The sequence below is a fragment of the Gopherus evgoodei genome, unplaced genomic scaffold, assembly GCF_007399415.2.
Source record: "Gopherus evgoodei ecotype Sinaloan lineage unplaced genomic scaffold, rGopEvg1_v1.p scaffold_43_arrow_ctg1, whole genome shotgun sequence".
In the NCBI taxonomy this organism is placed as follows: Eukaryota; Metazoa; Chordata; order Testudines; family Testudinidae; genus Gopherus; species Gopherus evgoodei.
In genome coordinates, this window is record NW_022060064.1 from 1,592,640 (window position 1) to 1,616,103 (window position 23,464).

The 23,464-nt window shown below is 51.9% G+C and overlaps 1 protein-coding gene and 1 pseudogene across 3 annotated transcripts in view; one reads left to right on the top strand and one right to left on the bottom strand.

Annotated features, from left to right (window-relative positions):
• LOC115642612 overlaps nucleotides 1-2,250 on the bottom strand; it is a 65,746-nt pseudogene extending 63,496 nt beyond the window's left edge.
• LOC115642642 (zinc finger protein 436-like) overlaps nucleotides 1-23,464 on the top strand; it is a 936,374-nt gene that overhangs the window by 486,046 nt on the left and 426,864 nt on the right. The gene's annotated exons all lie outside the window — the stretch shown is intronic.

Here is a 23,464-nt window from a genome sequence, read left to right on the forward strand (position 1 = left end):
ACACACAAACTTCCCTCCTTCAAGATTTGAAAGTATCCTATCCCCTGATTGGTCCTCTGGTCAGGTGACAGCCTGGCTCACTGATCTTGTTAACCCTTTACAGGCAAGAGATAGGCAGTACTTCTGTTCCATTAACTCTTAACTATCCGTTTATGACATGTGGATTTTCTGATGTCTAATGAGGTCGGAGCGCTGACTGAAGCTTTTCTCGCACTCAGAGCTTTTCCCACACTCTCCCTCATGTGGATTCTCCTATGTCAGACAACGTTTCAGCTGTGCCTGAAGCTTTTCCCACACTCAGAGAACTTGTACGGTGTCTCTCCTGTGTGGACTGTCTGATGTCTGGTAAGGTCTGAGTTCTGACTAAAGCTTTTCCCGCACTCGGAGCATGTGTAGGGCTCCCTGTGTGGATTCTCTGATGTACAATGAGGCCTGAACGATTAAAGAAACAATTTCCACATTCAGAGCATCCATAAGGTTTCTCACCTATGTGGATTTTTTTCCTATGTCTGAGAAGGTCTGAGCTCCAATTGAAGCTTTTTCCGCACTCAGAGCATGTGTAGGACCTTTCTCTGGTGTGGATTCTCCAATGTTTGATAAGGCTAGAGCGCTGAATGAAGCTTTTCCCGCACTCAGAGCACGTGTAGGGCGTCTCTCCTGTGTGGATTCTACGATGTGAGAAAAGGGCAGAGCTCTGACTAAAGCTTTTCCCACACTCAGAGCATGTGTAGGGCTTCTCTCCTGTGTGGATTCTACGATGTGTGATAAGGTGCGAGTGCCAACGAAAGATTTTCCCGCACTCTGAGCATGTGTAGGGTGCTTCTCCTGTGTGGATTCTACGATGTGTGAAAAGGGTAGAGCTCTGACTAAAGCTTTTCCCACATTCAGAGCATGTGTAGGGCTTCTCTCCTGTGTGGATTCTACGATGTGTGATAAGGTGTGAGCGCCAACGAAAGTTTTTCCCGCACTCTGAGCATGTGTAGGGTGCTTCTCCTGTGTGGATTTGCTGATGTGAAACGAGGGTTGAACTATCCAGGAAGCATTTCCCACACTCAGAGCATTCATAAGGTCTCTCACCAGTATGGATTCTCTGATGTTTCTTAAGGATTGAGCTCTGATTGAAGCTTTTCCCGCACTCAGAGCACGTGTAAGGCTTCTCTCCTGTGTGGATTCTACGATGTGTGAAAAGGGTAGAGCTCTGACTAAAGCTTTTCCCACACTCAGCGCATGTGTAGGGCTTCTCTCCTGTGTGGATTCTACGATGTGCGATAAGTTGTGAGCTCCAACTAAAGCTTTTCCCGCACTCTGAGCATGTGTAGGGCGCTTCTCCTGTGTGGATTAGCTGATGTGAGATGAGGGCTGAACTATCGATGAAGCATTTCCCACACTCAGAGCATTCGTAAGGTTTCTCACCTGTGTGGATTCTCTGATGTCTGATAAGGTGTGAGCGTCGCTTGAAGCTTTTCCCACACTCATGGCATGTGTGGCGTCTCTCTGCCAAGTTGATTCTGTCGCTTGTTATAAGGTCTGAGTGGCTACTAATGTTTCCCGCTGGCCTCCCCTGAGTCTCACAGGCTTTCGTTTTTTCTGGGAGTGCACAAATCCCAGAAACAGTCCCTTTGGATCTTCCTGATAAAGTTCCATGTGGTTCTCCTTGCTCAGCATCTTCCTGATGGGGTTTCTCTTCCTCATTCTCATTCACCATCCCATCACTTGATGGGAAACAGAGAGAATCCAGACACAGATCACTACCTGCACCAGAAAGAAAGAAAATCTCAGAGAGAGGAATGGAAAAAGGGATGAACAATCCAAAATAGGTTTGATCTCTCCCACACAATCAGGAGCTGATTTTCCCCAAAACCTTCCCCAGAAGAGAGAGGAAGGGATCAGTTTTGGTCTGCATCTCACAAGAACACTCAGGGGAAAGTGAAATCGGAGAGCGACCTGCTGCCAGCTGTTAATCAGAATAGGAGGGAAGCCATGAGTCACATCTGCCATATTGCTTCCACATCTGCAGGGAACAATCCTGAACTTGGAGAGCTCACAGGGTCTTTGTAGGGCATCCCAAATGTTTCCTGCATTCCCACACAGTTTTTGAGCTGGTTTAACCAAGTCCTCACCTGGGAAGGCAACTCTTGGAAGCACTTCTTTCTCAGAGCCCTGGAGGTCTGGGACCCACGGCTCTTCCCCTCGTTCCAGCTGGGAGATCACATCAGGTTTGGAAACTGGAAACCCTACTGCAGCCAAAGAAAACCAGGGAGGTCAGTGGAATTTCTGGGATACTTGTCACAAAGAATAGTCCATGGTTTTAACCCCCAGCTCATTGTTAAGCAGTAACATCCCAAAGCCAGCTTCCTTGGCTCAAAGTGGCAAGAGAATTATGATGATTATAAATCATATTCATTACCCTAGTGCTATAGCACAACTAACAGTGGGTCCCCATAGTGCTAGGACAAGTACAAACACAGAATAGTAGAGGGCCCATGCCCTGAAGAATTTACAATCTATATACACAAGACAGGCACAGAATGGGAGAAGGGACAGAACCCACTGTCAGAATAGAGATATTCAGGCCTACCTGTAAAGCCTATAGTTTAAGAACTTAGGTGTATTTTTATCACTTAGCTACTTACAGGAGTATGAAAACAAAGAATCAAAATCACTGTCTGTATTTGTAAGGGCCTTCTCTTACTGTGACAGACTGAGGCCTTGTCCTTAGGCTAAGGCCTTTGCCTATGCAGCAGGGGCAGCCATAAGCTGTGAAGCAAAGGGTCACATCCTCACATCCCAAACCAGTCACACTGAAATAAGGTGCTATTGGGCTGTTAGGAAGATGATCCTGTCCTGATAGAGCCCACCACCACCAGATAAAGGAACAGATCTTAAGATGATTAAAGAAAACTTAGTTTGATAGCAGCCAGTCTGGCAAGAAATCACTTCTCAATGCTTGTGGTTTTGAAACCCACATTTTTGTATTATTTTATCTTTATGGCCACTACTTTACAATGTTAATCAGTCTGGTTTTCTAATTGTTTTTGTCTGCTATATAATTAAGTTTGCTAGGTCTAAGTTAATTGGGGTAGTGGGATACAATTGGGTTAGAGAATTATGTTTCAATGTGTTAGGATTGGTTAATTAAATTTCACTACAATGATTTGTTAAGCAAAGGTACAGCTGAGAATATTACTATATAAACTGAGTCAAACAGGAGGGGGAACAGGAACAGGGAACGAGGACACAGGGTAAATGCTCTCCAGCATCAGAGCTGGTAAGGGGGACATGGGGAAAATGCTCTGCAGTGTAAGAGCGGATAAGGACGCCGCCGCCGAAGACCCCAGGCCCCCTGAATCCTCTGGGCAGCCCTGGGTGACAGTCATTCCCTTGTTTCTGTTGGGTATTCCATTGATGTAGCTTACTCCCAGCCAGTCCTTAATGACCCATTCATATCACCCCAGGACAGCTACGTGACAAAACACCTCACGTCTCCTGCTCCTTCTAATCATAGCAATACCAACCACAGCAGGAAACTCAGGTGTGTATTGTCATCACACAAGTATCACCAAAAGTCCCACCTCTGTCACACACACACTGCTCAAACCTCCTGGAGAGAAAGCAAAGCACAGGAACTGGACGTTAGTCCAGCAAACACAGTGGAGGACAAGCTGCAATCCTCACACACTGCTCAAAAAGGAGAGGCATGTGGGTTCCTACCCATAGAGAGGGGCTGGCTAGAGGGCTGATATCTGAGGGGCCATTCCTTGAGCAGACCATGGAGACAGGCCAAAGGCTTAGCTACTCCTGAACTGTGACATTGCAAAAGCACATTTTGGGGCATTAGGAAATCTAGTGACTCAGTTGTAATGGGAGGGAGAATTAAACTCCCTCAGTCTGAGGAGAAGGCTCAGGAATTGAACGCTAACATTCAGGAGCAATAGCCTCTAATTCTTCCGGAAAAGGAGAATGTAAGAAACAAGAACTGGGCCATGCAACCTCAGGAGGGACAGGCTCAAAGATCCAAGGAGCCTGGAGGGAAGACAGCTTGTGGCTGCTTGCAGATGGGGAGAGAGGGGACAAGACTCTCTCCAAACTCTCACTCTTCTTGACCCCGACCTGATTTTACCATCTATGAGCTAGTCTCACGTCTTGTGGGCAATTTTATACTCGCTAGAGGTAAGATGTCATGATCAGAGTATTGCTTATTAGCTTGGAACATGGGTGGAGGGGCAAGGAGGTGAACATAAAGAAATGGGTTATTAAGGGCAGGTTGACACTACAGCCGGGATTGACGCTCTGAAATTGATCTAGCCGTGGTCGATTTAGTGATACGATTTAGTAAACGTAGCCTAAGCTTGCTACAGTTCAGGGCCTTATATTAAGTAGAGGCTTTGCGAGAGCGGTTATGCTGAAGTCTGGGATTTACCTGAGGTTTCGGTAAGGATTCAGGGTTAAAGGTCTGGTATCCCCCACAGCTCTAGATCCCCAAACCTCTCCTCCCTCCCACTGACCCACTCAGCCCACTTCCTGGGTGCCCTTCCTCCACACTCCCCTCCCCTTCTTCCCATTACTCGCAGCCGGCACCACCTCCCAGTGCCTTGGGAGCTTGTTGTGTTTCCTCCTCGTCTCTCATTACCTCCTCCCTCCCTGCTGCCTGCTAGTGTATAGGAGATAAGAAAAAAAGGGGGGGCAAAGAAACTTGTCAAAACTTGGATGATGAATAAAGGTATAAAGTTATTATGGCTCAGGTTCTCTAGAGACCCCACAGCTTCTAATAACCCAGGGCACAGGACTCCTTACCCAGCGAGGTCACCGTCTCATAGTTCTCCTGCATGACATTCCAGTAGAGGGCTCTCTGAACAGGGTCCAGCAGAGCCCATTCCTCCCTGGTGAAATACACAGCCACCTCCTCAAAACTCACCGGCCCCTGAAAGAGAAAGAGTCCAACACTCAGGATCTGCTCCCTAGTCACAACCCCACTATTCACAGAACAGCAGCACCAGGAAAATAGAAGCTCCGGGAGGCACATGTTAACAGAGTCCCACCTCACCTAGCTTAGAGCGGCCAGGAGGCATCAGAGGGTGGAAAGAGAACCTTTGTGTCTCCCAGCTGACAGATGGAGGCAGGGTCATCACATTTATCACATAGCTAATAGCCAGAGCTTAATATGGGAGAAGGGGCTGCCTCTGGATCCTGCTGGTGGCTCCCCAGTAGGAATCCCAAAACTCTCCAAATAAAATATGTGGAAGAAAGTGGAAGTCAATAGTAAAGAATCTAAGTTAGAAGGTCAGAATTGTAAAAAGTTGGCAAGGGAAGCTATCAGAAACCAATGATCAACCAATGAAAATAGTATCAGAGCGGTAGCCGTGTTAAACTGGATCTGTAAAAGCAGCAAAGAGTCCTGTGGCACCTTATAGACTAACAGACATTTTGGAGCATGAGCTTTCGTGGGTGAATATCCAATTAATCAGATGCATGTGAATACCTACTTCGTCACATGCATCTGAAGAAGTGGGTATTCACCCAGGAAAGCTCATGCTCCAAAACGTGTGTTAGTCTATGAGGTGCCAAGGAAAATAAGAAGGAAGTTTTTAAAAGTACAAAATTAATCCTAACAATGGTACTGGTAAATTACTAGATGGAAATGGTAGAATTATCAATAATCATGCAGAAGAGGTAAAAGTGTTCAATAAATATTTCTCTCCTGGATTTGGAGACAAACAGATGATGTAACTCATATCATAAGATGTTGACACTGACAGTCTTTCCATTCCCAAAGTAACTCACGAGGATGTTAAACAGCAGATATTAAAGTTAGAAGTGTTTAAATCAGTGAGTCCAGATAACTAGAGTTTTGAAAGACCTGCTGGAGGTAAAAGCACTCAGGTAGTTTAGTTGGATGCATGGCACCACCTGCTCTCCTGTTGGGTGATAACAGGCCCTGGAGAGGCTGGCTGAATCTCCAGCAAAGCAGCATGAGAAGGGCCAGCTCAGCTTCAGGGTTAGAGGGAACAGCGGTTCCCAGAAGCCTCCCAGACTGCACCCCAGGGTGACAAAAGACGGTTACTCACCTTTGTAACTGTTGTTCTTCGAGATGTGTTGCTCACATCCATTCCAGTTAGGTGTGCGCGCCGCGCGTGCACGTTCATCGGAAACTTTTGACCCTAGCAACTCCAGTGGGCTGGCAGGTCGCCCCCTAGAGTGGCGCCGCCATGGCGCTTGATAAATACCCCTGCCGGCCCACCCGCTCCTCAGTTCCTTCTTGCCGGCTACTCTGACAGTGGGGAAGGAGGGCAGGTGTGGAATGGAGATGAGCAACACATCTCGAAGAACAACAGTTACAACGGTGAGTAACCGTCTTTACTTCTTCGAGTGATTGCTCATATCCATTCCAGTTAGGTGAATCCCAAGCCTTACCTAGGCGGTGGGGTCGGAGTGAGAAGTCGCGGCATGGAGCACTGCAGCGCCGAAGGCTGCGTCATCTCTGGACTGCTGGACCAGGACGTAATGGGAAGCAAAAGTGTGGACCAATGACCACCCGACAGATCTCTTGGATGGGCATGCGGGCGAGGAAAGCCAGCGACGACGTCTGCGCCCTGGTAGAGTGCGCAGTCACACGGCCCGTAGGGATGTGAGCCAAGTCGTAGCAGGTCCTGATACAGGACGTCACCCACGAGGATAACCTCTGCGAGGAAATGGGAAGCCCCTTAATGCGGTCCGCTACTGCCACGAAAAGCTGGGGGGATTTGCGGAACGGTCTGGTTCTGTCCACATAAAACGCAAGAGCCCGACGGACATCAAGCGAGTGGAGTTGTTACTCCCTGCGTGACGAATGAGCCTTCGGGAAAAAGATGGGGAGGAAGATCTCCTGGTTGATGTCAAAGGCTGAGACCACCTTGGGGAGAAAGGCAGGATGCGGTCTCATCTGTACCTTATCTTTATGGAAGACCGTATACGGGGGATCTACCGAGAGGGCCCGGAGTTCCGACACCCGTCTAGCTGAGGTGATGGCCACTAGAAAGGTAGTCTTCCAGGAAAGATAGAGCAGGGAACATGTAGCTAACAGCTCAAAGGGAGGCCCCATGAGCCGAGCCAGAACCAGGTTGAGATCCCAGGTAGGGGCAGGGGGTCGGACCAGGGGGTAGAGATGTTCTAGTCCCTTCAGGAATCTAGTCACCGTCGGGTGAGAGAAAACCGAGCAGCCATCCCCACCCGGATGAAAGGTGGAGATAGCCGCCAGGTGAACCCAAAGGGATGATATCGCCAGGCCCAGTTGCTTGAGGGACCAAATGTAGTCCAAAATATTGGCAGCAGAAACCTCCATAGGGAGGAAACCCCTCTCTGTACACCAACAGGAGAAACGCTTCCACTTGGCCGAGTACGTCGCTCTGGTGGAAGGCTTCCTGCTGCCCAGGAGTACTTCACGTACCGGGGTAGAGCAGCGTAATTCGGATCTGGTCAGCCACGCAGGAGCCACTCTGTGAGGTGCAGCGACTGGAGGGCCGGGTGACAGAGTCTGCCGTGGTCCTGGGTGATCAGGTCCGGGTGAAGGGGCAAGGGGACAGGATTGGCTATGGCCAGGTCCAGCAACATGGGGTACCAATGTTGCCTGGGCCACGCTGGAGCTATCTTAATCACGCGGGCCCTGTCCCTGCGCACCTTCAGAAGGACCTTGTGGACCAGTGGGAATGGAGGGAACACGTACAACAAGTGGGTCGTCCACGGGATAAGGAAGGCGTCCGCTACCGACCCGGGTTCCTGGCCCTGAAAGGAGCAGAACGCCTGGCATTTCCTGTTCCCCCTGGACGCGAAGAGGTCCACGCGGGGACAGCCCCACCTCTGGAAGAGTGAGAGGGCGACGTCCGGGCGAAGGGACCACTCGTGCGAGAGGAAGGATCTGCTCAGGCGGTCCGCCAGCGTGTTCCGTACTCCGGGGAGGAAGGAAGCCGTGAGGTGAATGGAGTGGGCTATACAGAAGTCTCAGAGCCGCATCGCCTCCTGACATAGGGGAGAGGATCTGGTGCCGCCCTGCTTGTTGATATAGTACATGGTCGTCGTGTTGTCAGTGAACACCGCGACACAACGACCTCGAAGCTGATGGGAGAACGCTTGACAAACAAGATGGACCGCTCTCAACTCCCGTATGTTAATGAGTAGATCCACCTCCTGAGGGGAACACAGGCCCTGTGTCCTCAGGGTTCCCAGTTGGGCCCCCCAGCCGAGATCTGAGGCATCCGTTGTTAGGGACACCGAGGGTTGGGGAGGATGGAACGGGAGCCCTGCACACACGACGGACTGGTCTAGCCACCAGAGGAGGGAATCCAATACCCCCTGGGGGATGGTGACAACCATGTCCAGCAAATGTCTGGTCGGACGGTACTGCGCGATGAGCCAAGATTGGAGGGGCCTCATGCGGAGCCACGCATAACCTGTCACAAATGTGCAGGCCACCATGTGGCCTAAGAGGGTTAGGCATGTCCTTATAGAGGTTAGGGGGGCCGCCTGCAAGCGCTGAATGATGGCCGACAGCGACTGGAACCTGGGCAACGGCAGAAGGGCCCTGGCCAAGGTGGAGTCCAGAATGGCCCCGATGAACTCTATCCTCTGCATGGGGAGCAGAATGGACTTGTCCACGTTGATAATGAGGCCCAAGGTAGTAAAGAGGCCGGTGATCCTGCGGACGTGGCTGCAGACCTGCAGCTCTGATGTGCCCCGAATCAGCCAATCGTCGAGGTAAGGGAATATGTGAATGCGACTGCGCCGAAGATGTGCGACAACGACAGCCATGCATGTGGTGAATACCCTCGGGGCCACAGAGAGGCCAAACGGGAGGACCGCAAATTGGTAATGATGGTGGTCAACCACGCACCGAAGGAAACATCTGTGTTGTGGCAATATGTCGATATGAAAGTAAGCTTCCTGCATGTCGAGGGCGGCGTACCAGTCTCCAGGATCCAGAGGTGGGAAAATGGTCCCCAGGGATACCATGCGGAACTTCAACTTCACCAGATGTTTCTTGAGTTTCCGCAGGTCAAGGATAGGTCTGAGGCCTCCCCTGGCCTTGGGGATGAGGAAGTAGCGGGAAAAAACCCCTTGCCCTTCTCGTTCTCCGGAACCGCCTCTACGGCTCCTTTGTCGAGGAGCGTTTGCACCTCCTGGCGGAGGAATTGCTTGTGAGAGGGGACCCTGAAGAGGGACGAGGGTGGGAGGCGGGAGAGAGGGAAAGACGTAAACTGCAGACGGTATCCCGTCTGCACAGTGCGTAAGACCGAACGGTTGGATGTTATTTGGGTCCACACCTGGAGGAAAAATGAAAGGCGGTTGGAAAACGGGAGGGAAAGGATCCCTGGGGGAAACTGGTACCGCGCCCTCGGGCGCACCTGCAAAACGAAGGTTTGGGTCCAGGTGGGGCTTTGGAGGAGCTCTGGTTCTGCCCCCCCCTTGGTTCCCCGACTGTCTGCACCTGCCATTTCTGCCACGGCGCCTATTGAGGTCCTACCGCTGGCGGAACTGGGGGTACAGCCGGCGCTGCTGCTGTTGTTGCAGCCGGAATGGTCTGCATTGAGTCCCAGGTGTGTGCATCCCAAGGGAGCGCATGATGAACCGATTGTCTCTCAGACTCTTTAGTCTGGGGTCTGTCTTCTCCGAGAACAGGCCCTGGCCTTCGAACGGGAGGTCCTGGATAGTATATTGGAGTTCCGGTGGAAGGCCAGAATCCTGAAGCCAGGAGATGCGGCGCATTGTAACCCCTGAGGCGAGGGTACGAGTGGCCGGGTCTGCTGCGTCCAAGGAGGCCTGCAACGAGGTTCTTGCGACCTTCTTGCCCTCGTCAAGAATTGCCGCAAATTCTTGACGCGCCTCTGTGGCAACAGCTCCTTAAACTTATCCGCTGCCACCCAAGAGTTAAAGGTGTAGCGGCTAAGGAGGGCTTGCTGGTTGGAAACCCTGAGCTGAAGGGCCCCCGTCGAATAGACCTTGCGGCCGAGGAGGTCCATACGCCTGGCCTCCTTGGACTTGGGAGCTGGGGCCTCTTGTCCATGACGCTCCCTCTCGTTCACCGACTGCACTACGAGGGAGCACGGTGTCGGGTGAACATGGAGGTACTCATAGCCCCTGTAGGGAGCCATGTACTTCCGCTCCACGCCTTGTGCAGCAGGGGGGACGGAGGCCGGCGATTGTCAGATCGTATTGGCGTTGGCCTGGATGATCCGAATAAAGGGCAGGGCGACCCTGGTGGGAGCATCTGAGGAGAGGATGCTCACCACGGGATCTTCGATCTCGGACACCTCCTCAGCTTGCAGGTTTAAGTTCTGCGCTACGCGTCTGAGGAGGTCCTGGTGTGCCCTGAGGTCGAGTGTGGGAGGGCTATTGGAAAAAGTGCCTGCCACTGCCTCATTAGGAAGAGGACGATGAGGAGACCCCTGGCAAGAGAGTGTCCATAGGGGGTCTGTCTGAGCCCGCGCCTGTGACTCCGGAAGGAGCTCTATGTCCTGCTGTTTGGACCTGTCCTCGCCGTCCGGAGAGGGAGAGGGGTGAGACAGCGATGCCTCCGGCGCTGTGTGCTCAGCAGTCGCAGGCCTAGGAGGAAGCTGCTGCGGGCCCTGGGCTTGGTGGTAAGCCCAGGATGTCCAGAACCCCCACTGCTGCGGTCCCTAGTCCTGTGGAGGAGGGTCTTGAAAAAGGGCCGTATGCCTGTCTGCGTCCAGTGCATAAACACTGTCTGCCTGTGATGACACAGACGGCTGTCTGGAAGGTCATGGAGGGGCCGAACGTGGCTGGTAGGGATCCCTTCGTCCTGACGCCAAAGATGTTCTTGGTGCCGGGGACCCGTACCGGGAATCATACCGGTGCCGAGATTGGGACCAGGGCCTGCCTTGGACTCGGTGCCGGGAGCGGGACCGGTGCCTGACGCCGACTCGGTGCTGAGAGGTCGACCGGAACTGGGACCTGCCACCAGCTCGGTGCCAGGAGGTCGACCGGGGAGTTGATCGCCGGCGGGAACGGCTCCTAGAGTCCCAGTGCCGGTATTGGTGACTTGAACCAGACCGGGACTGTTTGGAGGATGACCGGCGCCGCGAGTACGACCGGTACCGCCGAGGAGAGCGGTGCCGGGACTGCGAGTGGCAGCGGGATGGGGAGCGTCCACGATGACAGGGCCTCGACAGCGAACATGAGTCCCGAGACGGCGCTCTCATCGTCGGCTTGCCTCTGGACACCACCCGCACCAGGGGTATCGGGGGTGGAGGCTGAGTTGGCTCTGTGAGAGCGATCAGGTCTCGTGCCGAAGCAAAAGTCTCCGCCATCGATGGGACCAATAGCTCAATCCCAGATCTTACGGGGGAGCTAGGAGGGACCGGACTCGACGGACCCTCCGGGCCTGGAGTCGACGGGATCCCTACTGGTGGTGCCGCAGCCGAAGTAGGTGTCGGGCGCTCCACTCGAGTCTGCCTGGATGGAGTCGCAGACTTCGAGGGCCTTGCTTCGGGTCCCGGTGCCGGGGAAGGACGGTGCCAGGGGGTCTTTCCGGTGCCGGCGCGGTCCGGTGCCGGTGTAGAGGCGACGGTCTGCGAAGCTGCCGGGTTGAGTGCCGCTTCCATAAGGAGAGTCCTCAATCTCTGGTCCCTCTCCTTTTTTGTCCTAGGCGTAAAAGCCTTGCAAATGCGGCACTTGTCTGAGATGTGCGATTCCCCCAGGCACTTTAGGCACGCGTCGTGGGGATCGCTGGTCGGCATCGGCTTCTTACAGGCCGCGCATTGTTTGAAGCCTGGCGAAGCAGGCATGGGCCCGGTGCCGGGTGCCAGGAAGGGCTACGGCCCCAACCAGCTAACAAATATTTACAACTATTTACAATACACCAATTAACTAACTATACTTAACAACTATTTACTACTAACTACAACTATGAACTGAAAAAACGAAGGAGAGCTAGGGACGTGGAGGACAGCTATGCCACGCTCCACAGTTCCAACGACCGACACGGAGGTAAGAAGGAACTGAGGAGCGGGTGGGCCGGCAGGGGTATATATCAAGCGCCATGGCGGCACCACTCTAGGGGGCAACCTGCCGGCCCACTGGAGTTGCTAGGGTAAAAAGTTTCCGACGAACGTGCACGCCTGGCGCGCACACCTAACTGGAATGGATATGAGCAATCACTCGAAGAAGAACCCATCACACCCTGGCGCGCACACCTAACTGGAATGGATATGAGCAATCACTCGAAGAAGAACCCATCACACCCTAGAGTACACAAGTCTCAGTAGGTTTGTCACATCCTGTCCCCTCCCTTTCTCCACCACTAGCAGCTCCCACCAGTGTGGTGAGCTCCAGCTGGTTCGCATAAACCGGTTCTTAAATTTAGAAGCCTTCTTAGAACCGGTTGTTCCCGAACAACCAGTTCTAAAAAAGCTTTTAAATTTAACAAAGGCTCGAGCAGCTGTCCACCCGGCCCCAGCTCACCTCCCTCTCTCCTGTGAACACTCCGCCCTCCTTCTCCTCCCCCGCTTCCCGTGAATCTAATATTCACAGGAAGCCTGAAACAAGAAGCAGGCAGGTAAGCTGGACCGGGGATGGAGGGGCAGGGGAGGGCGCGCGGCCCAGTCCAGCTCCACCTGAGCGGCTCCCCCTGGCCCTGGCCGAGCGCCACAGCCAGGTCCCAGCCAAGCATCCCTGGCTCGGGCTGGTCCCGGCCAAGCGGCTCCGACTTGGCCCAGTTCTGGCCCCTGCACCACCAGTTCCAGTCGAGCGGCTCCAGCCCGGCTCGGAGAGTCGGGTCCTGCAGTGCCAGTCGCGGTCCCAGCAGAGCGGACCCGGTCCCGGCCCCAGGCAGTGTGGAAAGGGGGCAGAGAGAAGGGAGGGGGTGTTCGGTGGGTTGTGGGGGGATGGATAGGGGTCGGGGTGGTCAGAGGGCAGGGAACAAGGGGATTGAATGGGGGCAAGGGTCCCGGGGGGGCAGTCAGGAAGGAGTAAGGGTTGGATGAGGTGGTGGGGGGCGGTCAGGGACAGAGAGAAGGGGTGGTTGGATGGGACAGGCGTTCCAGGGGGGGCATCAAGAATGAGAGGAGGGGTTTCATGGGGCAGCAGGGGGCAGTCAGGGGATAGGGAAGGGGGGGAATGGGTCAGGGGTCCCCAGGGGGGGTGTCAAGGAGCATGGGGGGTTGGATGGGGCACGATCCCCTCGTGAGATGAGGAGGAGGGAACATGTTGTTAATATTTTGGGAGCTCATCACTGGCTCCCACCCTCCTACACATTTACTGCTTCTCTCCCTCCATGCAGAACCCATCACCAGCTCCCTGAGAATCCCTTACCTGAGCCAGCTCCATTGCAGCCATTGCCTTCCCCTTGGGAGGATGGGATGATCTGGAGCAAAATGTGGATGTTAATCTGTAGCCTGCCAGGGGGAGAAGGGCAATGTGAGAGAATTCAGACAGGGTTTCTCTCCTTTCCATAAAACAACTCTCATTTCCTTTAAATAAGTCTTAATACAGGTTATTACAGAACTGGCTACAAGTATTGTCTTTGTTGTGAGATCTAAGATTCAATTGACCTCAGTAAGTGACTGGTCCTTTCGGAAAAGGTCAGACTTGACAAAGCCCTAGCTGGGATGATTTAGTTGAGGATTGGTCCTGCTTTGAGCAGAGGGCTGGGATAGATGACCTCCTGAGGTTCCTTCCAGCCCTGATATTCTATGATTCTATGACTGGCAGTAACCTGAACATTGCTGTGATTTGTAGGGTAAGGCAGTGGTTCTCTACTAGGGGTCCTGGGCCTGGTGGGGGCCACTAACAGGTTTCAGGGAAGGGGCCAAGCAAGGCCAGCATTACACTCACTGAGGTCCAAGGCAGAAAGCTTAACTTCCAGCACATGGGGCTGAAATCCAGGGCCCTGAGTCCCTACCTAGGCCTGAAGCCAAAGCCTAAGTAATGTAGATTTGTAGGGCCCCTGTGGCATGGTACCCCGAGAGAAGAAAGTGCCCTGAGGACTCAGCCAGAAGGTTGAGCCCTGACACACTACTGGCTTAGAGGGTCTCTGCCAGTCAGGAAGGGCTAGCAGCGAGGGAAGACTGGCAACTGATGGTTGGAGGGGTGAAGAGGTTTGGGGTATGGTGGGGGAAGAAGCATCTGGGACAGGATAGCCTGGGGCTGGGCAGTCTCCATAGAGGACACTTGCTCCACCTGTGCCCTTTGCATACCCTCTTGCGAGTAGAGAATGACCACCCTGTCCCCCCCGCCAGAGGCAGCCGTGTCTCAGGACTCTCCCAAGTTGCACCCCCTAACTCCCTTCCCATTTGGGGTAGAGTTCGGGGCAATAAATTACCACCAAGATGAACTCAGCTGAATGCTGCTTGTTCTGGTGCCACAGGGGCCTCTGGTGGGTGAAAGGCAGAACTGCAGCACTTCTCAGGAAGGATCTATCTTCTTCAAGCCAAAAAAAAAAGAAATTCTGCGCTGGACGCGAATTCTGTGTATACGCAGTGGTGCAGAATTCCCACATGAGTAACTCACACCTGGCACAAACATAACCTGCTCACTCCCATCTCTTCTCCCTATGTGTCGAGTCCCAGAGCTGCTGCCATCATTAATGCACACAGGCTTTCACTCCCGTTAGTGCTGGCAAGACCCAATCCAGTGACAGGATTGAACCCTTATTTTCCTATCACATGGGAGAGTCTCAGCTGAGGGGGAGGTGAGATGGGGAGGGGGTACAAAGGAGAAAGTTGTTGTACCCATGTTGATCCCAGGAAAGCAAAAAGGTATTTTTAATTGGTTCTAAAAAAAATCACCGCACCCACCTTGTCTCTCCAAGAGATCTGAAAAGTGGCAGAAGGAGACAAACAGGAAGACAGAGCTCAGGACTCTAAGCCAAACATTTCAAACCCCTGGAAGAAACAACATTTCCCTTCTGTCCCTGGGAATGTTTGTATCCTATATGAGGGACCACCCCATTCCCCTCACAGCAGCAAACGGAGACTGCAGCCAGCCCCAGATGGTCTTTCCCAATCCTGGGATGTTAGTTGTGCCAGTTTGTGTGTGGTGGGTGCACGGGCTGGGTACAGCTGGACCAATCTGCTGATTGGAAAGTCAGGGCGACTCTAGCACAGCTTCGGGGCTGTGGGCAGGGGGAGCAGTTCTGGAGCTGGGCCTCTGTCCTCTCTAGCTCCCATGGCACATGGCTCTGGCAGCATCAAGTGGGTCCATCACTGCAGGGGAAGGTTGGGGTAGTGTCTGAGATCAGGGGGAGAAATGGAGGGGGGTCCATGCTCAAGAATGGAGGATGGAATTCACCTCCCCACCCCTCTGCAGAGCTCAGCAACTAGCGATTTATCCAGTGAAGTGAATTTCACTCTGGGTGACTTTGAGTCAGCCACGGAAAGATCCCTGTGCCTTAGGTTCCACACTGGCCACAGGACTTTACTAGTTCTCCCTCCCCAGACGGCCGGGGGCAGCCAGGGATAATTAGTGGGTTATGGGAATTAGAAGATGAAAATTCACTAAAAACAATGATATTTGTGTATTTATTATTAAATCCCCAGATACCCACCAATCCCCATCCTCCTTCCGATGAGCTATAAATATCGAAGGGACTCAGCTACTGATCCTGCAGTCAGTTCCTGCCCTTCCCCACTTTCTAAAGCAGCACTTTTAACAACAGGGCAGGGAAACATGTAAATACTTTGAATGAAATTCCAGAAGCTGCTGAGCATGGAGAAGTTAAAATGAAACCAAGGTTCCATCTCTCCAAGGAGCTGGCCCATAGTGCAAAGTAACAGACACTCTGCAGAAATCTGAACAGGCTACTTCATAACTGGTAAAATGTTATTAATCTGTTCGCTTTGGGAATTACCAATAAGAGAAACACCCCAGTGGCAGTTATATCCTGAGGAAAAGATCTCATGTGTCTTCAGATCATACTCATTTGTAACCTGGAACTTTATACACTAAAATGCCTAATTCATAGCCCTACAGGGATTGCCTGGTGTCACTACAGGACAGAATTAAGGTTGGTGCCTTAGTTGTGAATTTTCATCCCCTAACATATTGCAATTACTGTTAAGTGGGTTTGACAAAATTTATTTTTGTCTATTTCTTTCTTTTAATTTCAATAGATAGCGATCATTATTTTTAAGCCCTTTTTTCAATGTTTACAATTTCAATGTTCAGAGCTGTGGGAAGTTATGGGAGTCATCAGGCAACAAATATTTAATTACAGTAACTGCTGAGATTCCAAAAGCCAAATCATATAACTGTTCAAAGAGAAATTGTCAATGTCACATGCAAAAGATACAGTGTAAATATCCTTAAATCAAACTCGACTTTCTCCAGAAGCATTTCTGTACATTATCTATGTAACTATTTTTTGTGTATGTGTACAGTAAAAACTAACATTACTGCAATTTATTCATACAAATCTAATCATTTCAAGCATAATTTTAAGTAATGAAATACTTGAATTCTTTCACTTCCTCATAGACTTTAAGGTCAGAAGGGACCATTATGATCATCTAGTCTGACCTCCTGCACAAAGCAGGCCACAGAATCCTACCCATCCACTTCTATAACAAACCCCTAACCTATATCTGAGTTACTGAAGTCTTCAAATGGTAGTTTGAAGACCTCAAGCTGCAGAGAAGTGCAGTGGAAGTGACCCATGCCCCACGTTGCAGAGGAAGGCGAAAAACCTCCAGGGCCTCTGCCAATCTGCCCCGGAGGAAAATTCCTTCCCGACCCCATATATGGCTATCAGCTAAACCCTGAACATGTGGGCAAGACTCACCAGCCAGCACTCAGGAAAGAATTCTCTGCAGTAACTCAGATCCCATCCCATCTAACATCCCATCACAGACCACTGGGCATACTTACCTGCTGATAATCAAAGATCAATTGCCAAAAATAAGTGCCAAAATTATGCTATCCCATCATACTACCCCTTCCATAAACTTATCAAGCTTAGTCTTAAAGCCAGGTATGTCTTTTGCCTCCACTACTCCCCTTGGAAGGCTGTTCCAGAACTTCACTCCTCTAATGGTTAGAAACCTTCATCTAATTTCAAGTCTAAACTTCCTAGTGTCCAGTTTATGCCCATTTGTTCGTGTGTCCACATTGGTACTAAGCTTAAATATTCCCAGACTGGAATGTTTCATTTCAGGATAATTACTCCCTCCCTGTGATGTATTTTACTCTCAGTACCGTAACCCTCTTGAGATGTAGCTCCTGTCTGGGAGCTCTGCTGAGGCCAGTGGCATTATGATCAGAAGGTGACACACTGACACATGAGCAGAGACACATGTGGGAGGGTGGAGGACGAGGTAACATGGAGCCTACCAGGGTTGAACATGGCCCTAAGAGCAAACACCCTCTCAGCCTCTCCTCTCTCCCACCTCCCAGAGTCAGTAACTCTGATAAATCGTTCCCTGAAATCTAAATAGCCCCAGTACAAGAGACAGTGATTAACGCAGTTACCTTAGAGGCTGCAGCGCCAACCCCCTGCCTGGATGAGGAGGATGAAGGATTTCAGTAGAAATGGGTTAGGCTGGGAGAGGGCAGAGCTGATGTGGGACTGGGAGCCAAGTTGACCAAGAGGCCAGAACTCATGGAGGGTTTGGGAGAAGACGTCAACAGGATTGGGTAGAGGCATTTCAGTGTATTTTCTCCATTAACCATTCTGCCATGTATTTAATTTAGAACCTTTTCATTCCCATCTAAACACCTTGGAGCTAAGCTGGGTTGATGCATTTAATTAAGTGTTTAATCAGATGCTCATACAACACAAAGCAGTCAATAATGGGTGTGCTTTCATTCATGAACTTGACTGTGTGCTGTGCATCGCTTTTAAAAAAAGATGGTGTGAGGGAGTGTCAAAATTTTAGGCCTTAAGAAATAGTAAGTAGCTATCAGTTCATTTCTTTCCTAATTTTAATGTCAGTTTTGAATCAGTATTAATACTATGTTGTTTTAACAGCAGTAGGGTCCATTTGTATAATTGTTTGCAAGATTTCATTGGATACTGTAAACCAGTCGTCTTCACCTTTTATTCTGAGATTCCTAAATACAACCCAGCGCACCTCTCCTGAAAGACTGCAAGCCCTGACCGGTGACATGTTCCTTAGAGAGCAAACACCTGAAGAGCCCTTTCGCCCTAAAACGCGCATTTGGCTCTTTGACATTGCTTTATCCGCCCCACCAGAAAATGCTAGAGGGAACCCGGTCATTACAGCCGACCTTTGCTAGGTACAGTTCTACCAGCTATGGGCCAACATTCAAATAGTTCTGTTTGTTTTATCTTTCATTCAGCTTTGCAATTCATACATCCCATTTAAAAACTGGAAGTGAAATAACTGAAGCAAGATAAGAAGAGAGCGGCATTGGGCATAGGTGGGGGGGAAAAATAAATGGAAAGAACCGACTATGCAAAAAGGAACATCGCAAACTATCAGAGCCCCAGACCCCCGTCCAACAGAACCCACCCCAGCCAGGCATATCAAGCTAGGTCTCTGAAAAATCGCCCAGCCCGTCTGGCTGTGAACGCTGCACGTTCCAGGAAGAGCTACGGTGTGTGCATCTGCTCTGCTGACATGCTGCTTTGGTAAGGAAGGCACCACGGCCACAGGGAGTAGAGACATGGACTCCTACATAACACAATCCCAGATACACCTCCAATGTCGCACCCCCCTCACCTCCCCACTGTCTGCCGTGCCCTCCCCTACCTCCACAGGGCCATTCTCAGCCTATTGCTAACACTTCCTCCAAGCCTTCAGCACTATAAATAAATAAAACATGGTGTTACAAAAAGTAGATCGTGCCACAGAAACCTGATCTGGATGTCAGTAAGGTTTTTGATACAGTTCCACATGGGAAACCATTCGTTAAATTGGAGAAGATGGGGATTAATATGAGAACCGAAAGGTCAATAAAGAATTGGTTAAAGGGGAGTCTACAAGGGGGTCATATTGAACGGTGAGTTGTCAGGCTGGAGGGAGTTACAAGTGGAGTTCCTCAGATCAGTCTTGGGACCAATCTTACTCAACACTTTTATTAGTGATCTTGGCACAAGAAGTGGGAGGATGACTCAAAGCTGGGAGGGATTGCCAATATGGAGGAGGACAGGAAAATCATACAAGAAAATCTGCGTGGCCTTGAAAGCTGGAGTAATAGAAATGGGATGAAAATGAATAGTGCACAAATTCTAGTTGTTAGTCCCCAAGTGCATAATTTTGCCTTAAGCTGGGGATTTATCAATTGGAAGTGACAGAGGAGGAGAAAGATGTGGGTGTATTGGTTGATTACAGGACAATTATGAGTTGCCAATGTGACGCAGCTGTGGAATAGGTTAACGCAGTCCTAGGATACATCAGGTGAGGTATTTCCAGCAGACACATGAAAGGGTTAGTACTGTTATAAAAGGCACCGATGAGACCTCATCTGAAATATACCTCTACCTTCTGCCCTCAAGTCTGTGAGTCTATAACCTGTGCTTTGTGTTGCACAGACACTGATGCAGATCAGGGCCCCATCGTGCAGCACATGGCAGAGAACCTGACTGAGATCAGCACCACCATTCTGCTGGGCACTGCACAGACAGAGAGGGACAGTCCTTGCCCCAAAGAGATCACAAGCCAAGTAGACAATGGGTAGGAGGAAAACAGAGAGGGGCTGTGACTTCCCCAAGATCACCAAGCAGGTCAGGGACAGAGCCAGGAACATACCCCGTTAACGCCAAAGCCACATCACCCACAGCTTGGAGAGGTCCTCACACCCCATTGTATTAGGCTGCAGGAAGAGGTGGTTTGTCCAGGGACGCACAGGCTGTCTTGGCAGGGTCGCTCAGCTGCAGTCCCTGCACACAGCTGGGTGTGTGTGTTATGGGTCAGGAGAAGTCAGTGTCCAGCCCTGTAGGCTGTGTTCCTGGCTCCTACCTCCAGCACTCACTGCTGCCCCTCCCTTACCAGCTGCACTGGTCAGCCAACCCCAGGCCTCTGTGAGGTCACTGCCCCTCCCACCCCACCACTTCAAACCTTCACAACAGGGACATGGTGCACCAGTGTCAGAGTGCACTAGTGTAAAATCTGTCTGTACTAAGAGTTTGCACCAGTGCCTAAAACACCAGGGTGGCAGAGACCTTCAGTGCCCAAAACAGCAGTACGGTGGCACTAGAACTGGGATCTAGTTCTAGCTCTGTCACAGACCTTGCACACATCAATGTTTCTCCTCCCAACTTTAGTCTCTTTACCCAGCTGCCCGCTCACTAGGGTCTCCCCTCTCTCCAGAGCTCCTCACCACTAAAATATGCATGGGTGTCACCAGAGCTGAGGTAGTTCAGCTCTGGAATAGTCTTACAAGGGGGGCTGTGGAGTCTCTTTCCCTGGAAGTTTTTAAGAACTGGTAGGACAAACCTCTGCCAGAGATAATCAACATATACTTGGTCCTGCCTCAGCAGAGAGAGCTGGACTTGATGACACCTTGAGGTCCTATCTAGCACTACATTTAAAGGATGCTATGCGATATATACGTAGAAAACATACAGAGAAAAACCGCACAACAATATGATGTCAGGCCATTCAAAAAAACAACAACAAAAAAACAAAAAACTACAGTGCATAGCATAAAATCACACAATATTAAGGAGAAGAAAGCAACACAATGCAAACTAACACACCTTAGGACAAAAGTACAGAATGCAAAATAACAACTCAAACCAACATAACACAAGACACCAAACAAGCTAAGGCAAAACAATGCATCATAAAACTATGCAACATAACGTGGTGCATCATAGTTCCAAAAGGCACCATGCAAAATATTTCAGCATAGAACAGGACAGCACAAGAGAGAATTATTTCAGTGCAGACCAGGAAGGGATCTCGAGAGGGCATCTACTCCAGCCTCCTGTGATGAGGCAGAACCAAATATCCCTAGACATTCCCAGACTGGTGGATCTCTAACCTGGTCTTAAAAATCTCCAGTGAAGAAAATTCCACAGTCTCCCTTGGAAGCCAATGCAAGGCAAACACAGGCCAAAACAACACTGCACACACACACGCTGGGTTTGGGGTTAAGGGGAGAGGCAAGAAGTGAAACAATCTGGGTTCATTTCCCAGTTTTGCCCCAAATTCTCCATGCAAACTTGGGCAAATTAATTCAGCTCTCTGAGCTTCACTTTCCCCATCTGTAAAATGGAGAGTCGCCTCCCACCATTGGCCTATTTAGCCTTTCAGCTTTTTGTGGCAAGGCCTGTCCCTGTGCGCATGTCTACACTGCAGTCAGACACCGGCAGCTGGCCCCTGCCCACTGACTTGGGCTCACATGGCTCAGGCTGCAGGGCTGTTTAATTGTGGTGTTGATGTTCTGGCTTGGGCTGCAGCCCAAGGTCTGGCACCCTCCCACCTTGCGGGATCCTACAGCCTGGCTCTAGCCTGAGGCAGGACAGCTATACTGCAATTAAACAGCCTCTTCGCCTGAGCACCGTGAGCTGAGTCAGCTGGCATGGGCCAGCTGGGGGTTTTAATGGCAGTGTAGAGATACCCTTGGTGTCTTTTCTGCACCTGTCACAATGGGGACCCTGATCTTGGTCAGTGTCTGTGCGGAGCCCTGCACAACAGGAAGACTGATCTCAGTTGGGGACTCTGCAACTCCCAGCATTACAAGATCCCTGATTTTGTTTAGGGCCCCTGCAACAACTGGCAAAATGTGGGGGCAGGATCTCTATCAGGGTCTGTGCAGTGCACAGTACAGTGCTGGCGTGTGATCTTCGTTAGGGTCAGTGTAATGCCAGGCCCAACAGGGATATAGATCTCAGTCGAGGTCTCTGAAGTGCTCAGAACAATGGAGGCAGCAGTTTGGGTCACAGTCGGGCGCTGCCTGACACAAGGGGGACCGTGATTTCGGTGCAGGTCTCAGTTTTATGTGGCACAACAATGGGGTCTGATCTCACCTCGGGTCTCTTCAGCGCCTGGCAGAACAAGGCCCAGATCTCGGAGTCTCTTCAGCACCTGGCAGAACAGGGCCACGCTCAGTACGATAAGAGCCCTGATCTCAGTCACACGCCTGAAGAGAAAAGTGGGAAGATTTTTGAGAATTTGATATCAGTATTTCAGAACTGAGCTGGAAATGGGGCACAAACTGAATATTTGCCAATATAAGGGACAAGCACCAACATGTGGGGAGATTTTATGTCACCATTCAACAGTTCAAGATAAAAGAGGGGAAATTGGAGGGGATTATACAGGGATATTGAACTAACAACAGGATGGGACAGATTCTTCTTGCCTCACACTCACAGGGCCGGGAGGGAGCCCTGGGTGATGTCTTTTCACAGGGGAAAGGAGCGGGGCTGGAGTCAGAAGGTCGCTGGCTGTGGGGAGGGGCTGGCAGTGGGGTCTGGGAATGTGACTAGGAGGTGCTGGGGGGGGGGGAGTAGCTGGACTGGGAAACCTGGGGCGGGGCCGGGCCAGGCTGTCTCCATGGGGGACACTTGCTCCTCCCTCCCCTTCCCACACCCTGTTGCCAGCAGAGAGGGGCCCCCCCAGCCCAGCCCAGAGGTGTCCCTGTCTCAGGGCCCCCCCAGCCTCTGCCCAGTTCAGAAATCACTCGGGGGAACCATTTCCCACCCACACAAGGACAAATCCCTGCAGGTGAAAATGGGGGAAACACCCCAAACCTGAGATCTGAACTGGCCATTGGCGAAGGGCAGAGAAAATGGGGCACAATGGGGGGAGGGGAACAGGGAACTTCTCAGGGGTTTGGGGGAGGGGGGGTCACCCTGGGTGCTGCTCGTTGCTCTCTAGGGAGAAAGGGGGCAGGACGAGAGAGGAGGGGGGTCCCCACGGGGGGGGCAGCGGTAAATCCGAGGGGATCTCAGCCCCCCCCTTCTCTCCCCGCTCCTCGGGGGTCACCTCCTCCTCCCCCATGTCCGGGCTGCACAGACATTTCCCGCCCGCCCCTTTCCCAGCCCCCCAGCCCGGTCTCAGCCCCTCCCCCCGCCACCCCCCGCGGGGCCCCAGGGCAGGGCCCGGGCCGGGCGCGGGGCGGTTAATGAAGGGCTCTCCCGCCGCGATCTGCGCATGCCCAGAGCCCCCGCGGCACAAACCCTTCTCCGGCCCCGGGAGAGGCTCCAACGGCCCCGCGCGAGCCAGGCAGAACCGGAACCCCCAACGCTCCTTCGCAGCCCGGTTTCGCCGCCTCCGTCAACGTCACTTCCGCTCCGGGGAGCTGCAGGAACTACATCTCCCAGCCTGCCCCGGGGGCGCTTCCGCCCTCTCCAGCCCAGGGAAGGGAGGGTCAGCAGGGGAAATCGCGCATGCTTCGTGCGAGCCCCGCTGGCGACCGTGGGAAAGTGGCTCTGCCCTGGGGAGCCTGGGAGCCGCAGGAGGATCCGCCCGGCCCGCTGGGATGGGGGAGCCCGGGGCCCGGCCGGGGGGGGGCCTGTGGGGGGAGGGGTGTCGGGCAGGGAGGGGAGAAGCCGGAGTTGGGGGGGGGA